This window comes from Protopterus annectens, chromosome 1.part1 (genome assembly GCF_019279795.1).
Source record: "Protopterus annectens isolate FY-2018-M chromosome 1.part1, PAN1.0, whole genome shotgun sequence".
Lineage (NCBI taxonomy): Eukaryota > Metazoa > Chordata > Ceratodontiformes > Protopteridae > Protopterus > Protopterus annectens.
This window is the reverse complement of record NC_056726.1, coordinates 1,774,451,270-1,774,475,694: the sequence shown is the minus strand read 5'-3', so window position 1 is coordinate 1,774,475,694 and position 24,425 is coordinate 1,774,451,270.

Here is a 24,425-nt window from a genome sequence, read left to right as displayed (position 1 = left end):
AAAATGGAGAACATCGATGGCTGTGCAGTGACTGAGACCTGGTTCAAGGCTCCAGAGAGCACCCCTGCATTACCAGGCTATAACTCATACCACACTTTTCGGCCATCTAACCTAGACCGGAACACCAAAGGCGGAGGTGTGTCCATATTCATTAAGGATATCCACACCTCCAGGCTAGTTGCTCAGCATAATACAGCTGAGGTTATCCAAATGCAACTAACTCTGGGCAAAACTGCAATCCAAATTGTAATTTGCTACAGATCCCCCACCTTGCCCCAGGATTCCCACTCTTCTTTTCTTGATATACTGGAAATATTAGGGTTCAACCAAACACCCTAATATTGGGCAATTTCAACTACCCCACCATTAACTGGGAAAACTACTCATGTACCAACACCTTCGCTCAGCGCTTTCTGGAATTCATTAATTCCAATGCCCTGGATCAACTTATCCACAGCCCCACCAGGGACAACAATATCCTAGACCTAGTCATTGCCAACATGAGTGACTGGTGTTCCACACCTGAAGTCAACTTCTATTTGGTCAGATCCGACCATAAGCTAATCACTCTAGATATCCTCCTCCTGCCCCCACCCCCCATTAAGAAAACCATGGTAAAAAATTTCTCCAAAGCCAACTTCATGCTTCTTAAGACAGAAGTGGTGAACTTCATGACACCCATGCAGATGGACAATACAGTTACAACTGCTGAATCCTACACAAATGCACTCTATAAGCACTTACACGAGTGCATGGATTGTGCTATCCCAAACAAAACCAAGATGCTATCCTCCAAAAAAAGGAAGCCAATCTGGTGGCCCCCTGCCATAAACAAACTCTACAACAGAAGGAAGAAATTGTTGCAAAAGAGAGTAAAATCCTATGAGTGGGGGAGCTCCCTGGTCAGCCTCAGCAAGAAGCTGAGATCCCTTATAAGATCCTCCAAAGCTAGCTATGAAAACAAGATTGCCACTGATTCTAAGGACAACCACAAAGCATACCTACTTATTACCCATCCTGCATAACATCCCCAGTAGCTACCTCACTCCCTCCCCCTTCTCCCTCTCTCCTCTTATAACTAAATTAAAAAATATTTCACCCACTGATTACATTTCCTCTGGGGCAACATACATATTGTAAATAACTACCTAGTCTAATTGACTTGTAAATACCTACGGATTACTGCTTAGACTTGTAAATACCTACTTATTACTGTTTAGACTTAATATCCTTGTTAGCAATGATAGTAACTTTATATTTGTAAACTTCACTAATTGTGATACAACTCTGTTTTTTTTCTCTCCAAATTGTACTAACATACTCTTTTGCTTCATGTAGTCATCTTATATTGTAATGACCTGTTGTTTAACATAATTTATCTATGGAGCTTTTCTCCCCAGGACTCCATTGAAAATGTGCTCCTTGGCCCAATTGGACCATCCTGGCAAACCAATTTCAAATAAATAAATAAATAAAAATTATATAGCTATGTCAAGAATCTCAATGGCAACACCCAGATCTGCTCTGAGTTACAGCACAATGGCAAGAAAATTACAGAACCAACTGATATTGCCCACATTCTGGCAGATAGGTTTAGTGCTAACTTTACTCCCCTCTCACCCCCTAAAGGACCCATATCTATACAGGAAGAATGCAGAGTCCCTGTATTCACAACTTCACAAGTAAATGCAGCACTCTCTAAAGCCAAAAACACAGCATCCATGGGACCGGACAACATCCCAGGCTGCGTTTTACACGAACTTCAGAACAAACTGGCTTCCCACCTAAGCACCATGTTCAATCATAGCCTCACATAAGGCTTTGTGCACACTGAATGGTGCACAGCAACAGTTATCCCACTCCACAAAGGGGGAGCCACCACTGATCCTCGGAACTATCTCCCTATTAGCCTGACGAGCCTGGTCTGCAAGGTCATGGAATGTATCATCATGGAATTCATAAACAAAGACATTGGTAACCTCCAAACTCTGGATCCCACCCAGTTCAGGTTTGTGAAAGGCAGATTTTGCCTCCTGAACCCGGTCAACTTCTTTGAGGCAGTCACCAAAGCCATAGATGAGGGTAAGGTGGTTCTCACAGCCTATCTTGACCTCGCCAAGGCTTTCAACACCATCCCCCATTCTGGAATTATAGCTAAACTCACTAAATTAGGTATAAATCCCTATGTCACAAGATGGGTTGCCAACTGGCTCACTGACAGAACCCACACTGTAAAAGTTGCAGACTCCAAATCTGACTTCAAACCAGTGACAAGTTGAGTACCACAGGGTTCAGTCCTGGGACCTCTCCTGTTTGGTATCTACTTCTCTGAAGTACAGGCTAACACAGAAGGCCTCTGGCTAACAGATGACTTCAAACTAGGAGCTATAGTCGAGTCCCTAAATGATGTGGACATCCTACAGAAGGGCCTCACTGAGACAGATGCCTGGTGTCAGAGCCATGGCCTCAAGCTCAATGCCAAAAAGTGCATTGTTATCTCCTTTGGTAAAAACTCTGTACCTATGAACTATCATATAGGCGGCAGTCTTCTTAACACTGAATGTGTAATAAGAGACCTTGGGACCCAGGTGGACAGTAGTCTCTCCTTTGATAATCACATTGCCGCAATAGTCAGGAAATCCTTCTACGTGGCATACCTCATCACAAAAAGGTTCTCATCCAGGAAAAAAAGAGGTCATTGTTCCCCTCTACTCAACACTCATTATACCCATTATAGAGTACAATGCCCCTTTTGGAATGTACCTCACAAGACATCTGCAGCAACTGGAAAGGCCACAGAAGTACCTCACAAAGAGAATTACTGGCCTCAAACAGATGCCCTACACTGATCATCTCAAAAAACTCCAACTTTACTCTGTAGCATATCACCTACTCCGAGGTGATCTCTGTCTAACATATAAAGCTATGTCAAACCCAGAGCTGTTGGACATGCTACACCTAAAGAAATCCCAATCCCTCTGAGCTACACACTCTAGGGACCTAAACCCTGTCACCACAATAAACAGGACTTGCTGGTGGGATAGATTCCTGTCCCAGAGACTTCCCATAATCTGGAACAAGCTACCCATCTATGTCAAGCAAAGTTCCTCATTAGCACTCTTCAAAAAAAATCTTGATGAGTGGATGGGAAATAGGAAATACACCCCGGGGATCACTTCTGCGGCTCTGCTTGACAGGGGCACAGGAAATTAACTTTCTTGGGTTGGTGTAAACCAGGGAACTTTGTTGGCTAGGCTTACTTAGGCCCTTGGGCCGATAGCCTAGTAACTATTTATGAACCTATGAACTTATAATATATATTTTTTTTCAGACACATTTCTTAAATTAGCTTTGCTGTGTGCAACTTTACTCAATCATGTTACCTCATTTATTTATTTATTTATTAAGCAGGCAAGACCACAGAATGTAAGTCTGCCATTTCAGGGATGATGCAGGGCACTGTTTGGCTAAGTGATTAGCACAGCAGACAAACAAAGGGTGAGTAAATCAACTCATGGACTACAGGAAACAGCTCATAAACTGCTTGTAGCCTTAATCCTCTGTGCTATTTGCCAGACAGCATTTGTATTTGACTCTATGCTTTGCATCACCTGCAACAGTAGTGCAGTAATGCTGCATGTCTGAGTGCTGTGCTGCAATATCACTGCAGTCATTTCAAAAGCACCAATGCATATGATGCTTACAGTCATGAATAAATGATAGTGCAGTATAAACCTTACGGCTCAACTTTATCTACATTTATTTAAAATATATGATTCTAGAAATTGTAGTTCAGTCACTGAGAGTACAAAGAAAAGAAACTGATATTAGATTCTCCAGAAACTGTAGCATTATAATAGTAGCTACACTATGTCAACATTACTGATTATAAACATTTTGGTGTCATGTTTTGTACTTCCTTATTTTACTGATATAATTTATATTTTAGTTGCTCAGGATGCAAAATTAATTTTGAAAAACACAAAAACAATGTTTCTGAGTTTACTGCATTTTTCTTTAACTGTCATTTTCTTGCAGTTCTGATTCACAAATTAGATCCCCCAGATGCTGCTTCGCTTGGTTATACTGTGTGAAACAATATTCATCCACTGGCTTGTATTATCAGAATGCCGCAGGGGAGCATGACAGTAGCTGACAAACTGCACAATGCTTGATTAGCAAAACTTTCAGCAACAACATGAAACATCTGCTTCAGCTCTCACATTATTTAGACGCAGTAACAAACAAAAGCAGTGTATAACAATGCAAAGTAATATTACTTTTGTAGAGTGCTATCTGGACAGTTTAAAGTATATTAACAGACAACAATAAATGTAAATTATATATGTTTATCATCAAAGGATAAAGGTTATTAGGAGAACAAATGCAGTTAATCAGCTATCAAGCAAAACATATGTCAGTTAAATAGCTTTTGGTCCCATACAATAGCTAATCTGGGTCCAGGGCATGATGGAGTAAATATATAATAAGGAATTTTTTTTTGTGTTCCCACCACAACTGTCTGCCATCAGCTATGTCCCAGAATCCCTCCTTAATTATCTGTTCCACCTCTATTACACCTGTCTGACTTAACCCTAATTGGTGGAGGCAATGTAACTGGGATGCCTGTGCTCCCAGAAGTATTATGTAGGATGTCAGAAAAGGACAAGAATACTAATTATTTTCAGTTTGTTTTGTAATATCTGTCTCTACACTTGTGTGAACATCTGAATTCACGAAACCCATCATCATTTAAGAGAATATCTGATTACTTTTTGTGTGTGTGTGTGTGTGTGTGTGTGTGTGTGTGTGTGTGTGTGTGTGTGTGTGTGTGTGTGTGTGTGTGTGTGTGTATTAGTGTTAACCTTAAAGTAGCACTGAATTTACTGGCAGTACCTCATATCAAAACTAAGGCATTACTTCAATAGATATACAGGGAGACAGACAGGTGCACAAACACATGCACAAACACACATACATCCAGGCATTTACTATTGTTATTGTTATTATTATTGTTGTTTCCTTAAAAACAGTCAAATTTCCAATATCAGCACTTTGGAACGTCACACATCCACAGTGCATACTTAGAAAAAAAAACAAAATAAAAAAAACAACGGCTCATGTGACTTGCCTTGGCTATTTTGAAAACAACTCAGCCTTTATGCTTCTATTTCCATAGTGAATAAGGTCATCATATCTTATTTCCATCCATTCTGCCATTTTGGGCATGCAGGACTGACTTTTTTGTGGTGCCTAATTGGGCTGGTAGATCTGACTGATACTGTGACTGATACCCGAAGCAGTCTGAGTTCATAGGTTCATAGGTTCATAGGTAGGTACTAGGCTATTGGCTCTAGGGCCTATACAAGCCTAGCCAAAAAGGTACCCTGGCTTTCGCTACCCAAGAAAATGATTTTCCTGTGCCCTGTCGAGCAGAGCCAATGAGGTGATCCCCGGGGTGAATTTCCTATTTCTCATCCAATCATCAAGATTTTTCTTGAAGAGTGCTAATGAGGAGCTTTGTTTGATATAGATGGGTAGTTTGTTCCAGAGTATGGGAAGTCTCTGGGACAGGAATCTATCACTCCAGCATGTTCTGTTTATTTTGGTGACAAGGTTTAGGTCCCTAGAGCATGTAGCTTGGAGGGATTGGGATTTCTTTAAGTGGAGCATGTCCAACAGCTCTGGGTTTGACATAGCTTTGTATTATAGCCAAAGATCGCCTCTGAGTAGGTGATATGCGATGGAGTAACGCTGGAGTTTTTTGAGACGGTCTGCGTTGGCATCTGTTTGAGGCCAGAAATCCTCTTTGTGAGGTATTTCTGTGGCCTTTCCATTTGTTGTAGATGTCTTGTGAGGTACATATCAAAAGGGGCATTGTACTCTATAATGGGTCTAATGAGTGATGAGTAGAGGGGAACAATGACCTCTTTTTTCCTGCATGAGAAACCTTTTGTGATGAGGTGTGCCACGTAGACGGATTTCCTGACTACTGTGATGATGTGATTATCAAAGGAGAGATTACTGTCCACCTATATCCCAAGGTCTCTTACCACACTTTCGGTGTTAAGTAGACTCCCCCCTATGTGGTAGCTCATGGTTACAGAGTTCTTACCAAAGGGGATGACAATGCAGTTTTTGGCATTGAGCTTGATGCCATGGCTTTGACACCAGGCATCTGTCTCAGTGAGGCCCTTTTGTAAGATGTCCATATCATTAGGAGTTTCAATTATGGCTCCTAGTTTGCAGTCCTCTATGAACTTCATTAGCCAAAGACCTTCTGTGTTAGACTGTACTTCAGAAAAGTAGATAGCAAACAGGAGAGGACCCAGTACTGAACCGTGTGGTACTCCACTTGTCACTGGTCTCAAGTCAGATTTGGAGTCTGCTACTTTCACAGTGTGGGTTCTGTCAGTGAGCCAGTTGGCAACCCATCTTGTGACATAGGGATTTATACCTAGTTTAATGAGTTTATCTATAATTCCAGAGTGGGGGATGGTGTCAAAAGGCTTGGTGAGATCTAGATAGGCTGTGTGAACCACCTTACCCTCGTCTATGGCTTTGGTGACTGCTTCAAAGAAGTCAATCAGGTTTAGGATACATGATCTGCCTTTTACAAACCTGAACTGGGTGTGGTCCAGAGTTTGGAGATTACCAAGGTCTTTGTTTATAAGTTCCATAATGATACGTTCCATGGCCTTGCAGACTAGGCTATTTAGGCTAATGGGGTGGTAGTTCCCAGGGTCCGTGGTGGCTCCCCCTTTGTGGAGTGGGATAACCATCACTGTGCACCATTCAGTGGGCACTAAGCCTGAGGTGAGGCTATGATTGAACATGGTGCTTAGGTGGGGTGCCAGTCCATTCTGCAGTTCATGCAGAATGCAGCCTGGGATGTTGTCAGGTCCCATGGATGCTGTGTTCTTGGCTTTGGAGAGTGTGTTTTTTACCTGTGCAGCCATGATTACAGGAACTTTGCATTCTTCTGGTAAAGAGATGGGCCCTTTAGGGGGTGAGGGGGGGCAAAGTTAGCACTGAACCTATCTGCCAGGATGTTGGCAATATCAGTTGGTTCTGTATATTTAGTGCCATTGTGCTGTAACTCAAAGCAGATCTGAGGGATAGATTCATCACCCAAAGACTCCCTATGCTGGAAAAAAAAATCCCATATGTGAGAGGCAGCACTGCTGGCCTTGTCAAGAGAAAAATCTTGACCCAATGGATGGGAGATCAGATATACCCCCCATTATTACCTCAGTCACTGCTGCAGAAGAGGCACAGCATAATAATATGGGTATAGTCTCCCCAACTAGGGGGGGTATGTAACCAAAAAACTATGGGGGCTAGGTGTGTAAAGCCCTAGGGGCAGATAGCCTAGTATGAACCTATGAACCTATGAACCTATGAGTGTTGCCATTGAGGTTCTTGACATAGCTGTAGAATGCTTTGTGGTTGTCTTTAGAATCAGTGGCGATTTTGTTTTCATAACTAGCTTTGGAAGATTTTATGAGAGATCTCAGCTTCCTACTGAGGCTGACCAGGGAGTTTTTCCAGTCATGGGATTTTACTCTTTTTTGCAACAGTTTCTTTCTTCTGTTGTAGAGTTTGTTTTTGGCAGGGGACCACCAGATTGGCTTCCTTCTTTGGAGGATAGCATCTTGGTTCTGTTAGGGATAGCACGATCCATGCACTTGTGTAAGTGCTTATAAAGTGCATTTGTATAGGATTCAGCAGTCATACCTCTATTGTCCGTCTGCATGGGTGTTGTGAAGTTTGCCACTTTTGTCTTAAGAAGCGTGAAGTTGGCTTTGGAGAAATTTTTTATGGTGGTTTCCCTAATGGCGGGTGGGGGTGGGATGTGGATATCTAGGGTGATTAGCTTGTGGTTGGATCTGACCAATGAGGAATTGACCTCTGGTGTGGAACACTGGTTGCCCATGTTGGTAATGACCAGGTCTAGGATATTGCTGCCCCTGGTGGGGGTGTGGATAAGTTGATCCAAGGCGTTGGAATTTATGAATTCCAGAAAACGTTGAGCAAAAGAGTTGGTAAATATGTAGTTTTCCCAATTAATGGTGGGGTAGTTGAAGTCGCCCATAATTAGGGTGTTGGGTTGTACCCTAATATTTTCCAGTGTATCAAGAAATGAGGAGTGGGAATCCTGGGGCATGGTGGGGGATCTGTAGCAAGTTACAATTTGGATTGCGATCTTGTCCAGAGTTAGTTGCACTTGGATAATCTCGGATGCATTATGCTGAGCAACTAGTCTGGAGGTGTGGATATCCTTAATAAATATGAACACGCCTCCACCTTCAGTGTTTCAGTCCAGGTTAGGTGGCCAAAAGGTGTGGTATGAATTATAGCTTGGTAATGCATGGGTTGCTGTCTGGATCCTTGAACCAGGTCTCTGTCACTGCACAGATGTCGATGTTCTCCATTTTAAGGAGTGCCTCGAGTGAATGCATTTTGAGGTTTATACTTCTAGCATTGAGTAGCATTACCCGAAGATTTTGCTTGCTTGTACTTGTTACTGTGGTGAATTTGTCATTTGAACCTTGCCTAAAAAAGGCACTATAGGGGTGGCAAGAGCCTTAGCCAGTATCCAGAATCCCAAGGGCAACAGGTGCAGGATATCTATGGCAAAGTATCATGGTCTGTCAATCATGTCCTCCCAGGAAGACAGATACTGGATCCTCTTAGAATGACACCAGAAGCTTCGCCAATTGTTGAAGTCAATCATTTTGTCCATGTACTGTGGTATTATTCTGGGTGATGGCAGGATGCTACTCAGGGCTAGGGTCATACCTGCCTGGGCTACAAGATTGGAGAGCTCCTCCATGTCTCTTTTCATGTAGTACAGGGAGGTACATCTTAGGTCATTCACACCAACATGGAGAATGACAGAGCCATATTTGTACTTGTTGTGGAGTCACCTGAGTGTGTGTGTTATGTGGTGGATCCTGGAACCCGAAAGGCAGCTGACAGTAATTTTCTCATTGTTTAGCCTGATGAGTGGAACATCAGTGTGCCTGACTATAGAATAACCTATGACTAGAGTGTTGGGTACATTGTTATGCCAGATGGGCTGTGGTTGAGTGGCACACTGAGTTTGTGGGCTATGTGTCATTTGCGTTGTGTTGGGGGTGGAGGTTGCATGCGTTTCTGCTTTGGAGGTCTCTGTTGCTTGAGCAGATTTTTATTGAGAGCCTCTGCAAATGTAGGTGTGTGTTTTGTGTTGCTATGTGTGTGTTTTGGTGGTGTAGGGTTTGAGGGACTATGTGATGAGTGTGACATGGTGTGGTGCAAGTGTTTACCTTCTCCCCTTTCTGTCTAGTCCAGTCTTGGGTGAAGAGAGCTTGGCTTCCAGTTTGGCTATATAAGTGTATCTCTCACAGGTTGTAGTGTTGGGTGGTAGGAGGAGAGGGTTATCTTTGTACATAACACAATTGCTGCATTGCCCAAGATGCCCAGATTCACCAGGTAGACAGGAGAAAACACCAGGAGCTGACACTTAGACACGCCTGGATAGGTGCTTATTTATTAAGTACTAAAAACTGTTTTCCTCTAGACAAGTGAGGTAAGTCGAGTGCTGTAGTAATTTGTAGATTATTTAGTGCTTACGAGTTCTGAACAAGTGCTGAGCTCAAAAAAACAGATTTTGTGCTAAAACTAAAAAAACTGGCTAGTTTTAAGGGAAATTTGAAGAGCAGGCTTTATGGCGCCAGGAATAGTTTAACCCTAGCTAAGCGGCGATGCATAAGTGTTTTTTTTTAAATATAACAGTAGCAAATTAACAAACTGATTTAAAAAATTAACCAATAAAAAGCTAAAAACTGAGCCCTGTTCCAGCAATCTTTGATCAGACAAGTTCTAACTGCACACTCCTGCCACTAGGGTGCAGGGAAACCTTCTCCAAAAAAAGATGGTCTGGATTAGTGCTCAAGTGTACAAACAAAGCTACATTCAGCAGGTCTGAATTTAGTCTATGCTACAGCAAACAAGGTGCACCAATTTCAGAAAGAAACAGTTGGCACAAGAAGCCTTTAACCAGAAATTCCCAGCTCAGAAGGGCAGAATCTACCCTCTCCTCCCAAAAGAATGCAGACCACACCTTTGTAATGTAAAATAACTGCCCTGAAGCCCAAGTGCTTAAACCAGAACTAATACACTTTTAGAATAACAGACACTAAGCCTTCAATCACCAACTCCCAACTTAGAAGGATGTAAGCTACCTGTCCTGCCACAACAGTGCAGACCACAAACCTTCTTAATGTAAAACAACTGGTCTGAAGCCCAAGTGCTTCAACCAAAGGCTTATAATAACAGTTACAATTTAATCAGGCTACTAACAAGCAGTAATAAATGCAGAAGAATAAATGCAATAAGTAGGAAGAAACACAAATACAGTAAAAGCAGATGAATAAAGTGCAATTTTTTATATAACAATAGAAAATGAGCAAACGGATTTAAAGAAATTACCCAATTAACCAGTAAAAAAAGCTCAAAACTGAGCCCTGGTTCAGCAGTCTTCAATCAGACAAGTTCTAACTGCACACTCCTGCCACTAGGGTGCAGGGGAACCTTCTCCAAAAAAGATGGCCTGGATTAGTGCTCAAGTTATACAAACAAAGCTATATTCATCATGCCTGAATCTAGTCTATGCTATAGCAAACAAGGCACACCAATTTCAGAAAGAAACAGTTTAAATAAGCAGGCACAATAATACTTTAACCAGAAGTTCCCAGCTCAGAAGGGCAGAATCTAACCTCTCCTCCCATAAGAGTGCAGACCACAAACCTTCTTAATGTAAAATAACTACCCTGAAGCCCAAGTGCTTAAACCAGAACTAACACACGTTTAGAATAACAGACACTGAGCCTTCAATCAATAATTCCCAATTTAGAAGGATGTAAGCTATCAAATGTGAAAACCCATGGAATAACTTGTGGATGGGATTTTAGTTTAAATATTAATGATTTTTATAGAACTATGTGCACTAATTTGTAAGTGTGTGTGTGTGTGTGTGTGTGTGTGTGTGTGTGTGTGTGTGTGTGTGTGTGTGTGTGTGTGTGTGTGTGTGTGTGTGTGTGTGTGTGTATGTCTGTGTGTGTAGACACCCTAAATACACACACTGCTTAGCATAAGTAAAGTCTCATACCATATCCTTGCAAGCTATAGATCCTTCTCTATGACCTACGAATCCCATTCCACATATTGAAATTTACTAGAAACACTCTCCATTCAACTCAACACAATATTCATGAGCAAGATTAACTACCCTGACATTAACTGGGAATCAAACACAACCTCAAACATACAGACCCAGAGATACTTTGTTAACACAAACACACCTGAACACCTAGTCTGCAAACCAACTACAGATGCAAACATTTTTGTTATTGTCCTCAGAAATACAAGAGAATGATGTACTGCCCCAGCGTAAATTCCTCATTGGTCAGGTAAGACCACAATGCTGTCTTCTTTTGAAATAAGTATTAATCTAAGAACCCCAGCTAACCTTGGATAATTTAATTACATCCTACTAAGTGAGAATCCCTTCTGCCATTTTGAGCTGATCTCTGTCTGCATTTAATCCCCCTTCCTCCCTGCCCTAGTGCTGTTGTACTCTTACACCTGGTGGCTTTTAAGTTGCCTGTCCCTACTATAAATCTGATTTTGGACACTCCTCCCAGTCCCATCTCATTAGCTCATTCTACTGAGCACTGACAGATCAGCTGGGAAGCCCCCCTCCCCTTGGTCTTTTAAACTTGAATTATTTTCTGTTTCCTACCTTCCCATCTACTAACAAAAAATATACCTTATTCAGCTGCTTTTACTATATCTGTGCTTTTTCCTACTTTATTACTTTATTTTGCTTTTTGCTACACATTCTTAAAGTGTTCAGTTGCATTTAATCTGCTGGATTTATTACTGCTTGTTAGTAGCCTGATTAGATTGTTCCTGTTATTCTAAGCCTCTTAGTTTTGATTTAAGCACTTGGACATCAAATTAGTTATCTTAAATAAGGAAGGTTTGCAGTCTACACTCTTGTGGCAGGAGAGGAAGCATACACCCTTCTAAGTTGGGAATTGCTGGTTGAAGGCTTATTGCGTTTGTTATTCTAAAAGTGGTTTAGTTCTGGTTTAAGCACTTGGGCTTCAGGCCAGTTATTTTATATCAAGAAGGTTTGTGGTCTACAGTCTTGTTGGGGGAGAGAGTAGCCTCTGCCCTTTTGAGCTGGAAACTGCTGGCAAAGGCTTATTCTGGCTGTTATTCTAAGTGTCTCCAAACCAGTTATTTTACGTAAGGAAGGTTTGTGGTTTATATTTTGTATTTGGTATATAGATTGTAGCAATTGCCTCATGTACACTGACAACCCACTTATTCTTAATAAAACAGATAGTGTATGCAAGAGGTGTAAATACACTTTAACACTGGAGGCAAAACTGTCTCATGCAACCAGAATTTATCATATAGAAGTTGTCAGTGAAATTTGCACCACACCTTCTGCACAGGGTAAAGACCCAAGACATAAAACTACTTATTCTGAGGCACTTACCGGTAACCTTTCTAAAACACTAAGACCTCCTGGACAGCACAGTCAAAGAAAGTGTCCTCAGCCATCATGTAAGCACTCTGTTAAAACTCCACTCACAACTATACATAGTAAAACTGTACCCAAGTCCTCCACTGCTAAGCCCTTAAGGCAAACCAGCACATAGCCACATTTTCTGGTCATTAGTGATTCTATAGTGAGGCACACTAATGTCCCCCTCACCAGTCTGAGTAAGGAGAGAGTCACCGTTAGCTGCCTTTCTGGGGCTAGGCTCCATCAAGTCACAAAGGCACCCATATCATTCAACCACAGGTACCAGTATGACTCTGTCATAGTCCATGTGGCTGTTAATGACCTGAGATGTACCTCCTTTGACTATATGAAGTGAGGCATGATTGAGTTCACTGATTATGTGTCACAGGCAGGTATGGGCCTAGCACTAAGCAGCATACTGCCTTCTCCAAGGATGATGCCATGTTCCCAACAGAAAATGATTGATTTTAACAATTGGCTTGGCTTCTGTTATCAATCCAGGAGGATACAATGTTTGATGACCTGAGAGGATATGGTTGACAGACCATGCTGCTTTGCCAGGGATGGTCTGCACTTATCCCCTCTAGGTTTTCAGATATTGGCAAAGACCTTTTCCACCCAATAGTGCCTGTTTTAGGCAATGACAGACGGAAAAATCTACCAACTTAACTGAGCCTATGAAGGAATATCTGAAGGTGATATTGCTCAATGCTAGAAGTCTTGATAAGAAACTCAACTCCCTGCAAGCCTTTCTCTCCTTGGTGAGTGTAGACATCTGTGTAGTAACAGAGACATGGTGTAAAGTCACTGAGAGTACCCCAGCAATGCAAGGTTATAATGTCTTTCACACCTTTAGACCAGCTACTGCACAGAAGGGAACTAAAGGTGGAGGAGTATCAGTCTAAATTAAGACTATTCACATATCCAGACTAGTTTAAGTGTATGACCCACTGGAACTCATAAATGTGCAACTCACCATAAACACGTTGTAGTACCATATCCTTGCAACATATATGTCCTCCTCCATGGCCCAGGAAATCCATACTACTTATTTTAATGTACTAGAGTACCTCACCGCTCAGACCAATACAATATTCATTGGGGATCTCAAAAAACCCTCTATAGATAAGGAATCCTACACCACTCCTAATGCACAAACCTGTCTCTTCCTAAACTTTGTTAATACCAACATCCTGGAACAGTTGGTCCATTCTCCTACCAGGGGTACAAACATCCTTGACCTTGTACTCATGAACATGGGGGGGGGGGGCAATATTCCTCAACCAGTGTAATATCTTTGCTCATCAGATCTTAAGATAAGGTAGTGTTACTTGAAATAAAAATTTAATCTGTGGATCCAGTGAAACCAAACACCTTTAGGAACTATTCCATGGCTAACCTCTCTCTACTATGCAAAACCTTGGCTAAATTCCAAGCACCTCCAAACCCAGTAAACACTATAGAATACACTCATCTATTCAGAAAATCTCTGTAGAGTAATACTGATAGCTTTATAAAGCAAACTGTGTACACTCATATAAAGAATAAGACAAACTAAAATACAAACCACCCTGGTGGATCACAATGTCAATCGGTTATACAACAAAAGGAAAAACAAATCTTGGCCAAGCATAGGAGGAGCAAAGCCATACATACTAAAAGCTCCCTGACCAATATAAACAGTTAAAAAGGCAGTTAAGAGAGTTAATTAATACTGCAAAGGCTAAATTTGAAAAACAAAATAGCTTCTCAGGTAAGGGACAACCACAAAGCTTTCTACAACTCTGTTTGTAACCTCAGAGGAAATACACAACAATGCACAGAACTTATTGTAAATGGCATCACCCACACTGAACAGGAGGCCACTGCCAACCTTTTGGCTGACAGGTTTAGTTCAAATTCCCCTCCCCACTCCTCCCCGATAATCCAAAGGAAATACCACATAACACAATTTCCATAGTCCAAAGGAAATGCCACATAACACAATTCCCCACCATTACTAGAAAAAAGGTCATTAATGTACTTTCCAAGGCTAAAAAGACTGCACTGATGGTCCCTGATAACATCTCAGGATGTTTAATAAATAGCATGAAACATGACCTCTCTGGTCCACTTGAATTACTTTTCAACTGGAGTCTTCATTTGGGTTTTGTGCTCAAGGAATGGAAGATGGCTATAGTCATTCTCCTACACAAAAGAGCTCCAGTCGTTGTTCCAAGTAACTACAGGCCCATAAGTCATAGCAGCCTGATATGTGAGGCCATGGAAAGAATCATCATGAACATGATAAATGAGGACATAGGTAACCTGTAAACAATGGACCCATCACAGTTTGGCTTTGTTAAAGGAAAGACATGCCTATTGAATCTGGTGGACTTTTTTAGAGGGTCACCAAAGCACTGGATGAAGGTAAGACTGAGCACACAGTTTACCTCAAACCGGCCAAGGTTTTTGATACAATACCCCACTCAGGCATTATAGACAAGCTCATTAATTTAGGCATAAACCATTTGATCACCCACTAGATAACCAACTGGCTCACTGATAGGATCCAGGAGGTCAAAATAGAAGAAGTCATCTCCACGAAGAAGCGAGTCACTAGCAGAATCTCCCAGACTTCAGTACTGGGCCCGCTCCTTTTTGGCATCTATTTTTCTGAAAGGAAGAAAATGCTAAAGGCTTATGGCTGACTAAATTTGCATTTGATAGCAAGCTTGGGGTTATCATCAACTCCCCTGCAGATGCTAGCATTCTTCAAGAAGGTCAATCTCTGACTAACAAATGGTGCCAAAGCCATGGTCTTAAACTCAGTGCTAAGAAAAGCATAATTGTACCCTTTGGGATATCAACTATTCCAGCAAATTACCATGTTAATAATATGCCCTTGAGAGTCAACCCAGTGGTCAGGGATCTGGGTATGCACATAGACAGTAGCCTTACCTTTGACCACTACGTCGCCACATTGTTGAGGAAGCCCTTTTATATTGCACAATATATAAGTAAGGGCATGGCATCTAAGTTCAAATAGCTCATTATCCCACTGTAGTCCTTCCTTATCAGACCAATCATAGAGTACAGTTCTACCATGGTATGTACCTGACTAGGCATATGCAGCAACTAGAGCAACCTCAAAAGGTCCTTACAAAAAGAATACAAAGCATAACAAACCTGCCTTATGAAGTGCGCCTTAAAGCCCTTTCCTTCTAGTCAGTCTCCTATAGATTGCTGGGGGGGGGGGATCTGTGCCTGGCTTATAAAGCATCAGCAAACCCCACACTTACGAATCTCCTATATATTTGTAAGTCAAAGAGTACCAGAAATACAAGGTCTGGGGACTTGAATTTTGTCTGTGACTTAAACAGAACATGCTGGAGAGATAGATATGTGTCCCCGAGACTCCCCCTCCTATGGAACAGGCTTCTCATCCGTGTGAAGCTGAGTTTGTCTATTACCCAGTTTTAGCACAACCTAGACAAGTGGATGGGGAATAGGAAATTTACACTGGGCCCGGCATGCAGAATTGTTCACAGAAATCCTGTACAATCATGTAAATAGCTGCACAGAGACAGCTGTACATACCTAAAATAAACATAGGATAACCTCTAAAAACAAATCACCCTCTTGGATGCACAGTATAAATAGGTTGTATAATGAATAACATCATATCCAAAACCAGGAAGGGCATTGCACAGCAAAATAAAAGCTGTCTCAACAATCTGAACAAACAACTCAGGGACTAATTAAGTCCACCAAAGCCAAATATGAGATAAAAAGCAAGAAGAATCACAAGGCTTTCTTTATTTATGTCCGCAATTATAAAAGCAATACTCGAAAATATGCCAAACTTAAGGTGAATGGAGCCACCTATATAGATCCAGAAGGTATAACATCATCCCTAGTGAATGGAGGACTAAAACAGTTATCCCTCTACAAAAAAGGAGCCTTATACAAACGTGGGAAAATACTGACTCATAGGTCTGACTGGATGTATAAACATATGTGTGTTGCTCATGAATTTATGAAAAGCACAGTTACTACTAAATTTCTGTGGCTAAATTATTTTTCCCGCAAATACAGTAGTTATTAACTGTTTTCTTTCTAAGACTATAATTTGTAAAAATCAGATTAGCTTATTTCTGAGATAGCAAGATATTCTTGGGAAATCAGAAAGAACCCAAGCAGAGGTAGTAAGAACAGTGGCCAAAAAGGTCTGCTTCAGTGATGCAGGAATATACAATTCAAAGAAATCTCAGCTACAATGAGGAAAAAACTCATTATCAGCTAATTTACATACCTCTGAATTGTCCTTAATTTCCACAATTGCAAATCAGCACTTTTCTGTTGTAGTCAACGCTGTCCATGCATGCATTGCTCCATCAGTGTTGACTACAACACTGGCTGTGCATGCATTGCATTAGCACAAGTACCACCCATTCACTCGCACACACTTATTCAAACACAGGCACAAACACACACACACACACACACACACACACACACACACACACACACACACACGAGTGCAGACACACACACCACACGCATTCCTCTGACCAGTCCCTGAGTTGACAGAATGTCACCGATGTCACATTTCATACTTATTATTATGTACAAAATGTGCTGTTACACTAATTCATTCATTAGTGTAGAGGGTTAAGGGGCCTTTTCTATGTGTCAAGGATGCAGTGTTTGAAGCTTTCCCCTCTTTTACTTTAAGTTTTCTTTTTTTCAAAGGCTTAAGAAATATGTATGGACTGCCATGGTAGCTACTTGTGGCGCATTGATCTAACTCTGCAAAAGAGTTGTGCATTCCCCTGCCCCACATCTTCAAAGTTGCAGAATGTTGTTTTTCATTTTTTTCTAGTGCCTTTAAGGTATGATATAATGGTTTATCCCTGGTTCCTTGTGTTCCCCCAGCCCCAGGTTTTCAGTGCTACAAAATAAGTACTGTTTTCTTCTGTAGATTCTTTCTGCACAATAACAAAGGAGTATCCTTGGTGTCTACTGTTCTACCTCCCAAAATTGCAGAATTTGATCATTAGTCTAGGGGAGTGTGGAGATGTGATAGCCCCTATGCACTCAAACATACATCACCCAATGCTACCTGTCTTGCTAAACTCACCGACACTTACCTATAACACAAATCATGTGAATGTGAGTTTGTAGGCAATGACCATACTCAGCCAAGCACTTTTTTATTTATATTTGTTGACTGGGATAGTCTGACTGGATGCATGTCCATTTTCAGCAGAGGCCCAGGGAGAAAAGCCACTTGGCTGCATCAATGCTTTATAGGTTCATAGATTAATACTAAGCTAACCACCCTTGCGAGCCATTTTAAGCCTAGACCATTATCCCTTGTGAGACTCAAACCCTGCACCTTGTGTTTATAAGGCAAACACCTTAACCATTAGGCCATCCTCTCAACCCCTATAATAAGAATTTTCAGAGGGATAGCACATGGCTAATTAGCACTGCCTGCCTTCTTACCATTTGTGGTAGCCCACTATGGAGTTGAACCTGTCTCTAAATCTAAAATGGCTAGTGTATTGTATATTCCAGGTGTACACTTCATGATAAAGTTTCTGCATCAGACTCATTATGAGTTTAATCTCGGGAATACTGCCAATGGTCAGCTATGACTTCCTTAATGCACATCTTGCTAAAATAAAATGTAATAATAAATGGAGGGCCATGAGTATAGTTTTAATATTCTTAACATTTTGTTTACTGCTTATTTAAAATTCATAATAGTGAAACTTTCCACAGCTAATCTATTATTAAAACTGTTTCACCTTACTTAGGTTTGTACTTTCACCTAGTTGCCTTTAAACCTGATTTCCAATTTTTCACGTTCACTTAAAAATTAGTATCTTATCTATTTTTCCTGTTGCCTTTCATAACTTGAGCTTTGAGAATATTCTATGCAGTGTACTTGAAATTGCTGTTATAGTGTTAACAGAGAGTTTTCGTCCATATCCTTCCTGTAGATTTTGTCTGCAATCTTATTATCTAATTTATTGATTACTGCTTGTGAAAGTTTTATGGACACCAGGTCTGCATGTGCTCAGAATCTAATTATCCATTCATTACTATTAATCTATTTCACAGATGACCTTACTTTGCGCAGTGCACACAGCATATACTGCACGTATTTTCTGTTAGTTCTTTATAGCAACTGATTTATCTTTTATTGGGTTTGAATTTAAAAAAAATTGGAGCTTTTTTCGCTAAATACATAAATATATTGACACTTCTGACTCTGAGGTCATTTGAGACCCACAAATGTTACTCCTCACAATGGATGTTGACATCATTCCTGAAAAATAAAGATGTTTGAAGTCAGTACTTGTTTAACATGTATTTTAATAAGTTTTATGTCTCAGACTGTAGTTTCACAGTGCAGTCACCATTCAATCACTGCAGTGAAAGGTTTGCTTCTGAGGGCATTATAGCAGATCTCCAAATAATGCAAAAGAGCTATTATTTGTGAATCTGCACAATGCTTATACTGTGCATTTTCTTAGTACATGAAATCTAACACTATGTATATGGTAATCATCTGATGCGTGTGTGTGTGTGTGTGTGTGTGTGTGTGTGTGTGTGTGTGTGTGTGTGTGTGTGTATGTGTGTATCTATATCACTATATACCTATCTATCTCTAGTTTAAAAATATCTAAGTGGCAGGCCCAGGGTAAGACTAAAAGAGAGCTAAATAAAAAAACTATATGTCTCCATTCTGCTTTGTGAAACAGCCAGCTATCCCTCATCTGATGACCTGGAGGCTTAGCTGGGATGGAGATTTAGTGCTCCTTAAGAAAAGCAGAAACAAAATTGTAAAGAGCATGGTAGGTGAGGGTCAAGATTTTAAAAGTGCCTCTAACCATGATCAGAATCTAATTCAGTGCCCAGAATGAATAAGTAATGTAATTACAAGAAAAATACAGGCAGAAGTTCAGTAGCACAATTCTGCACCTGATGTAATTGGATCAGATCATGGTCCAGATGACCAGGGTAGAATGCATTACTTTAGTTCAGGTTTAAGATGATAAATGCATGAAACATCATTTTTAAACACAGCTTTCAGTATCACTAATTTTGCAGAATGTCCTTGATTTGCTGTCATATTTTGTCCTGCTTGTCATAAAAATTCAGATTTTCTGATAAATCACTGTATATTACACTTAGTCAATAATACCAAATGTTCGACTTTCATATGTCTTATTCTTCAGAAAATACATGTTAATACAAAATCTGCTATTCTATTAACCTTATAATTAAATTGGAGTAATATTTATAAATTGTCTCTGATTTTGGATCATTGCTCCCCCATCTTTTTGGTTTTGTACAGAATTTTTGAGCAAAGGAATTTAGAGCTATGTTCACAAACTTATATATGGAAAAGATGCTAGATTCAAGCTAGAACCTTCGGAGGGATGCAAAGAAGTGTCAGTTTGTTATGAAGCTATACCCAGATCATGAAGATGTAATACAAATTCCATGGTGCCTTTTGAAATGTTCAGAGTTGTAATACCAAATCTCCAGATGCAGAAAGAAACAGAACAAAAACACAAGAGAACTGTGAATGTAAAACTTCACTTTTTTCCTTTAAAGTTGCTTTTTGCAGGGGTAAGCCTCCCACACCCCCGGAACTTATATATGACATTTCCAAGAACACTGAATCTTGGAGAAAAGGGAATATATTGAGGAAAAACAATCTCAAACTTAATATATGTAAGTTCATATTTTTGGTCATTCTATCTCAACATTTCAGGACTCACATTAATGAGTTTTGGCTTTTCAAACAGTTACCCAGATTCTGACTTGTAACCTAGAAATTTCTTAAGGGGGGGGACAAAGACTGATGGAGAAATACTGGAATATATATATATATATATATATATATATATATATATATATATGTATATGTCATTTCCCATTTTAAGCGAATCTGGAAGTTTCTGAGATGAAACTATGTTTTATAGTGATGCCTCATAGTAGATGGATATTGCAGTTGCAATAAATGCCCTTAACCAGCAAACATACTCAGAAATGTTATATCACTGTGCCCCATTATACATTTCTTGCTATTGCCATCTTATTCTGAAAAGCCTTTCGAACTTTTTGTGTCATGACAAAACATGTAGAGGTCTGTAAATGTCCTGAACAATAAATTGGGGCAAGTAGACATACATTATTGTACTCTCTCTCTTTAAATATATTTAAAATAAATATATTAACAGAGAAAAGTATAGACTGTATTGTAACACAGTTTAATTATAATTCTTTAATAGCCCTCAGAATGACATATATTGCATATATAATTACTACTTATGTAACTGAAGTTTATTATTATTTATTATTATTAGTGTGGCCTGTTAGGACAGACAAATTGCAGCATTCTCTTTTTGTTTGTTGTAGCTGCTACCTATTAGCATGGCTGGCTGATCTGATCTACTGAGGTATGAATCTGTTCAGCTAAGGTTATAGACATATGGATTAATTTACAAGCTGACAGGTTCTATGCCTGTGCTTTTAACTATTACATCAGACTGCTTCATTAAGTAACAGTACTGAAATCTGTAAAGAATCTGTCTTTGGATGTGTTTCAGAAACATTTAACTGTTAAGGTTAGGAGAGTATCTGATGTCTAATCAGACGAGATCTATCTCTCTATCGACAATGTCTATGCACATATCTACCTGTAGAGTAAGTGGGGGATGGGCACCATATCACTAATTAAGATGTTGGGCAGTAAACATTTTTGCTATTGATTTTATAATCAGCCTTACCGGAAGTGTGACTGTGAAGCAAAGCTAAACAAGAAACACAGGCTGAAAGAGCAAGTAGAAAATTAACAAACTGAATAAATTATAAAAGCCAAGGCATACAAATTCCCGGAGAAGCTCTTTCTTGGAAAACAGCAAAGTGAGAGACTATCTTGAAATAAGTATATTTCGTGGAAACCTAGAAATGGGTTGAACAGATTTTGATTTATATGTTATTATTTTCTCCTGGATTATTGCACTGAAGCAGGATGGCAGCTCTGAGCTGAGGATTGTGATTTTAGTGCACTGGCCTACTGACAATATTTCACCTTTGCAGCTTCTGAAAATAAACCATGCATGCATACACAGGCCCTGCCTAATACTTTACATGTGATATTTCTTCAGAGTGCAGTGCTTTGCCATTTTCTTTCTCCATAATTTACTTTTGTTTAGTACAGGATACCAGTTTTCATATGATGTAGTTGTGTCTGATGCATTGCTTTTACATCAAAATATTCAAAGGATTCTGGTTTTGGAAAGAGCATTTAAAGACAGCATGTCTATGTTTTACTAGCAACTCATCTAATACCATTCATTATGAGTGACTAGCTGTTTCTACTTTTGTTTCCTGTGAATTGCTTAGTATTTTGCTTCATTTATTGCTGATATAGTTTCAGTAATGCTACTATCTTCCAGACCTCCAGATATACATTTTACATGATAACAAAACTGAAGAGTTCCAACTTGTGTGGTAGTTCTCGCTCATGTTGACTATAGAATTGCTGTCATTTCTCAGTGCTGCTATAGCAGAAAGATTCACCGTATTAATGACCACAGTGTAATGGTTTATTCATTGCAAACACAAAAAGGACATTATATTACATTATACAAGTGTACGTCACAGCTACAGTATCTCTAATAAGCAATCTTGCACAAGATCTCCTTATAGGTATCAGGAATTTATTTTATTTGACATTTGTTTGCTGGCAAAGTCTGACTGGGCCAGAAAGTGCCCATTTTCAGAAAAGGCCTGTGGAGAAAAGCTCCACAACATTCCTTCAAAAATCAATTGCAGATATTTTAAATCACAAAGTATCATGTTACACCACAAAACACAGTAGTGAAAAAATGTTGTAATGACAAAAATATAAAACATATGTTTCATAGGTTCATAGGATGTTGCTAGGCTATTGACCCAAGGGTCATTACAAGCCTCACCATTAAATCCCAATATAATACTAGGTGAGAGATATCATCTATACCCAAAGTTTTTCTAGCAAGGATTACCAATCTCCAGGAGAGAAGACAGGACAATCCCCAGCAAAAATTTATGGTTTCCCATCCAGTCATCCAGGTTGCGCTTAAACAGGGTCATGGAGGTGCTCTGCTTGAGATAGATTAAAAACCTATTCCAGAGGAGTAGCAACCTCTGAGGGATATATCTGCCTGTTCAGCAGGTCCTGTTTATGCCACAGACTAGATTAAGGTCCCTGGAATGGGTGACTCTAGTGCCATTTGACTTACTGATGTGCAGCATTTCCATTAGATTTGGGTCAGAAATAGCCCTGTAAACCAGACATAAGTTGCCTCTAAGTAGTCTATACACTACTGAGTACAGTGACAGTGGCTTCATATAAGACATGGGCTGGAGACCCTGAATTTTCTTAGTTAGAAATCTTTGAGGTCCCTCAAGTTGCTGCAGGTATCTGGTACGGTACATACCAAAGGGGCCATTATATTCAATAATAGGTCTGATGAAGAATGACTACAGCGGAGTTATAATGTCTTTTTCTCTTGAGGCAATGCCTTTGCTAATCAGGTGAGTGATGTAGAATGCTTCCTCGCCACAGTAGACACATGGAGGTCAAAGTTAAGGTCACAGTCAACTTGTGTTCCCAGGTCTCTCACTACTGAATTGGTACTTAGGGTATTATTGTTCATTTTATAATCAGCAGTGACATTATTTCTACTGGAGGGAATGATGATGCATTTTTAGCATCTAGTTTAAGACCATGGCTTTGGCACCAGTCAATCGTTTGTGTAAGCCTCTTTTGAAGTACGCTGACATCACTAGGAGATTCAATTATAGCATCTAATTTGCAGTTATCTGCAAACTTGGTTAACACAGCCCCTCTGTTTTCATCTGGACGTCTGAGAAGTATATGCAAAACAAGAGGGGGCCCAGCACTGACCCTTGTGGGATCCCAATGGTGACAGGACTGTTGGTAGAGGTAAAGTATCCCACTTTGACTGAGTGATGTCAATCTGTGAGCCAGTTTGCAACCCTGACAACATAGGGGTTGATATTTAATTGGGTTAGTTTGTCAATGATGCCTGAATGTGGGTTAGTGTCAAAAGCTTTGTCCACATCAAGATAGGCTGTGTGCATGTCTTTTCCCTCATCTATGGCTCTGGTCATGTTCTTGAAGAAGTTCAACAAGTTTAGCAGGCATGACCTGCCCTTGACAAAACCAAACTGGGATGGAGGCATGGTTTGGAGGTCACTTATATTTTTATTTATGAGGTCCGCGATGATTCGTTCCACTGCCTTACAGATGAGGCTTGTTAAACTTATGGGTCTATAGTTACCCAGGCCTGTTGCCGAGCTGCCCTTGTGGAGGGGGATAACAGTCGCTGTTTTCCATTCAGTGGGAGCAATGCCAATACTCAACCTGTGGTTGAATAGAGTGCCTAATGGAGTAGCTAGACCTTGTTTTAGAACATTAAGAACACAGCCCAGAATTCCATCTGGTCTCATGGAGGCTGTGTTCTTAGCCTTGGCAAGAGCATTAATGACTTACTCTTGGAGATGGAGGGAGGAGGAGATGATGAAGACATGGTTTGTGGTATGCTTGGGGAGGATGGGTGATGACATTTTCCCTAAACCTGTCTGCTAGCAGGTATCCAATTTCCACAGGGTCAGTGTGTGTGATGCCATCCACAATTAGTTCAGCACACATCTGAATCCTACTTTTTAGGCTGCAGAGGTAGCTGAAGAAAACCTTACAGTTATCCTTGGCTATGGTTGCTAATTTTTCTCATATTTGCTCTTTGAAGATTTTATGAGTTGT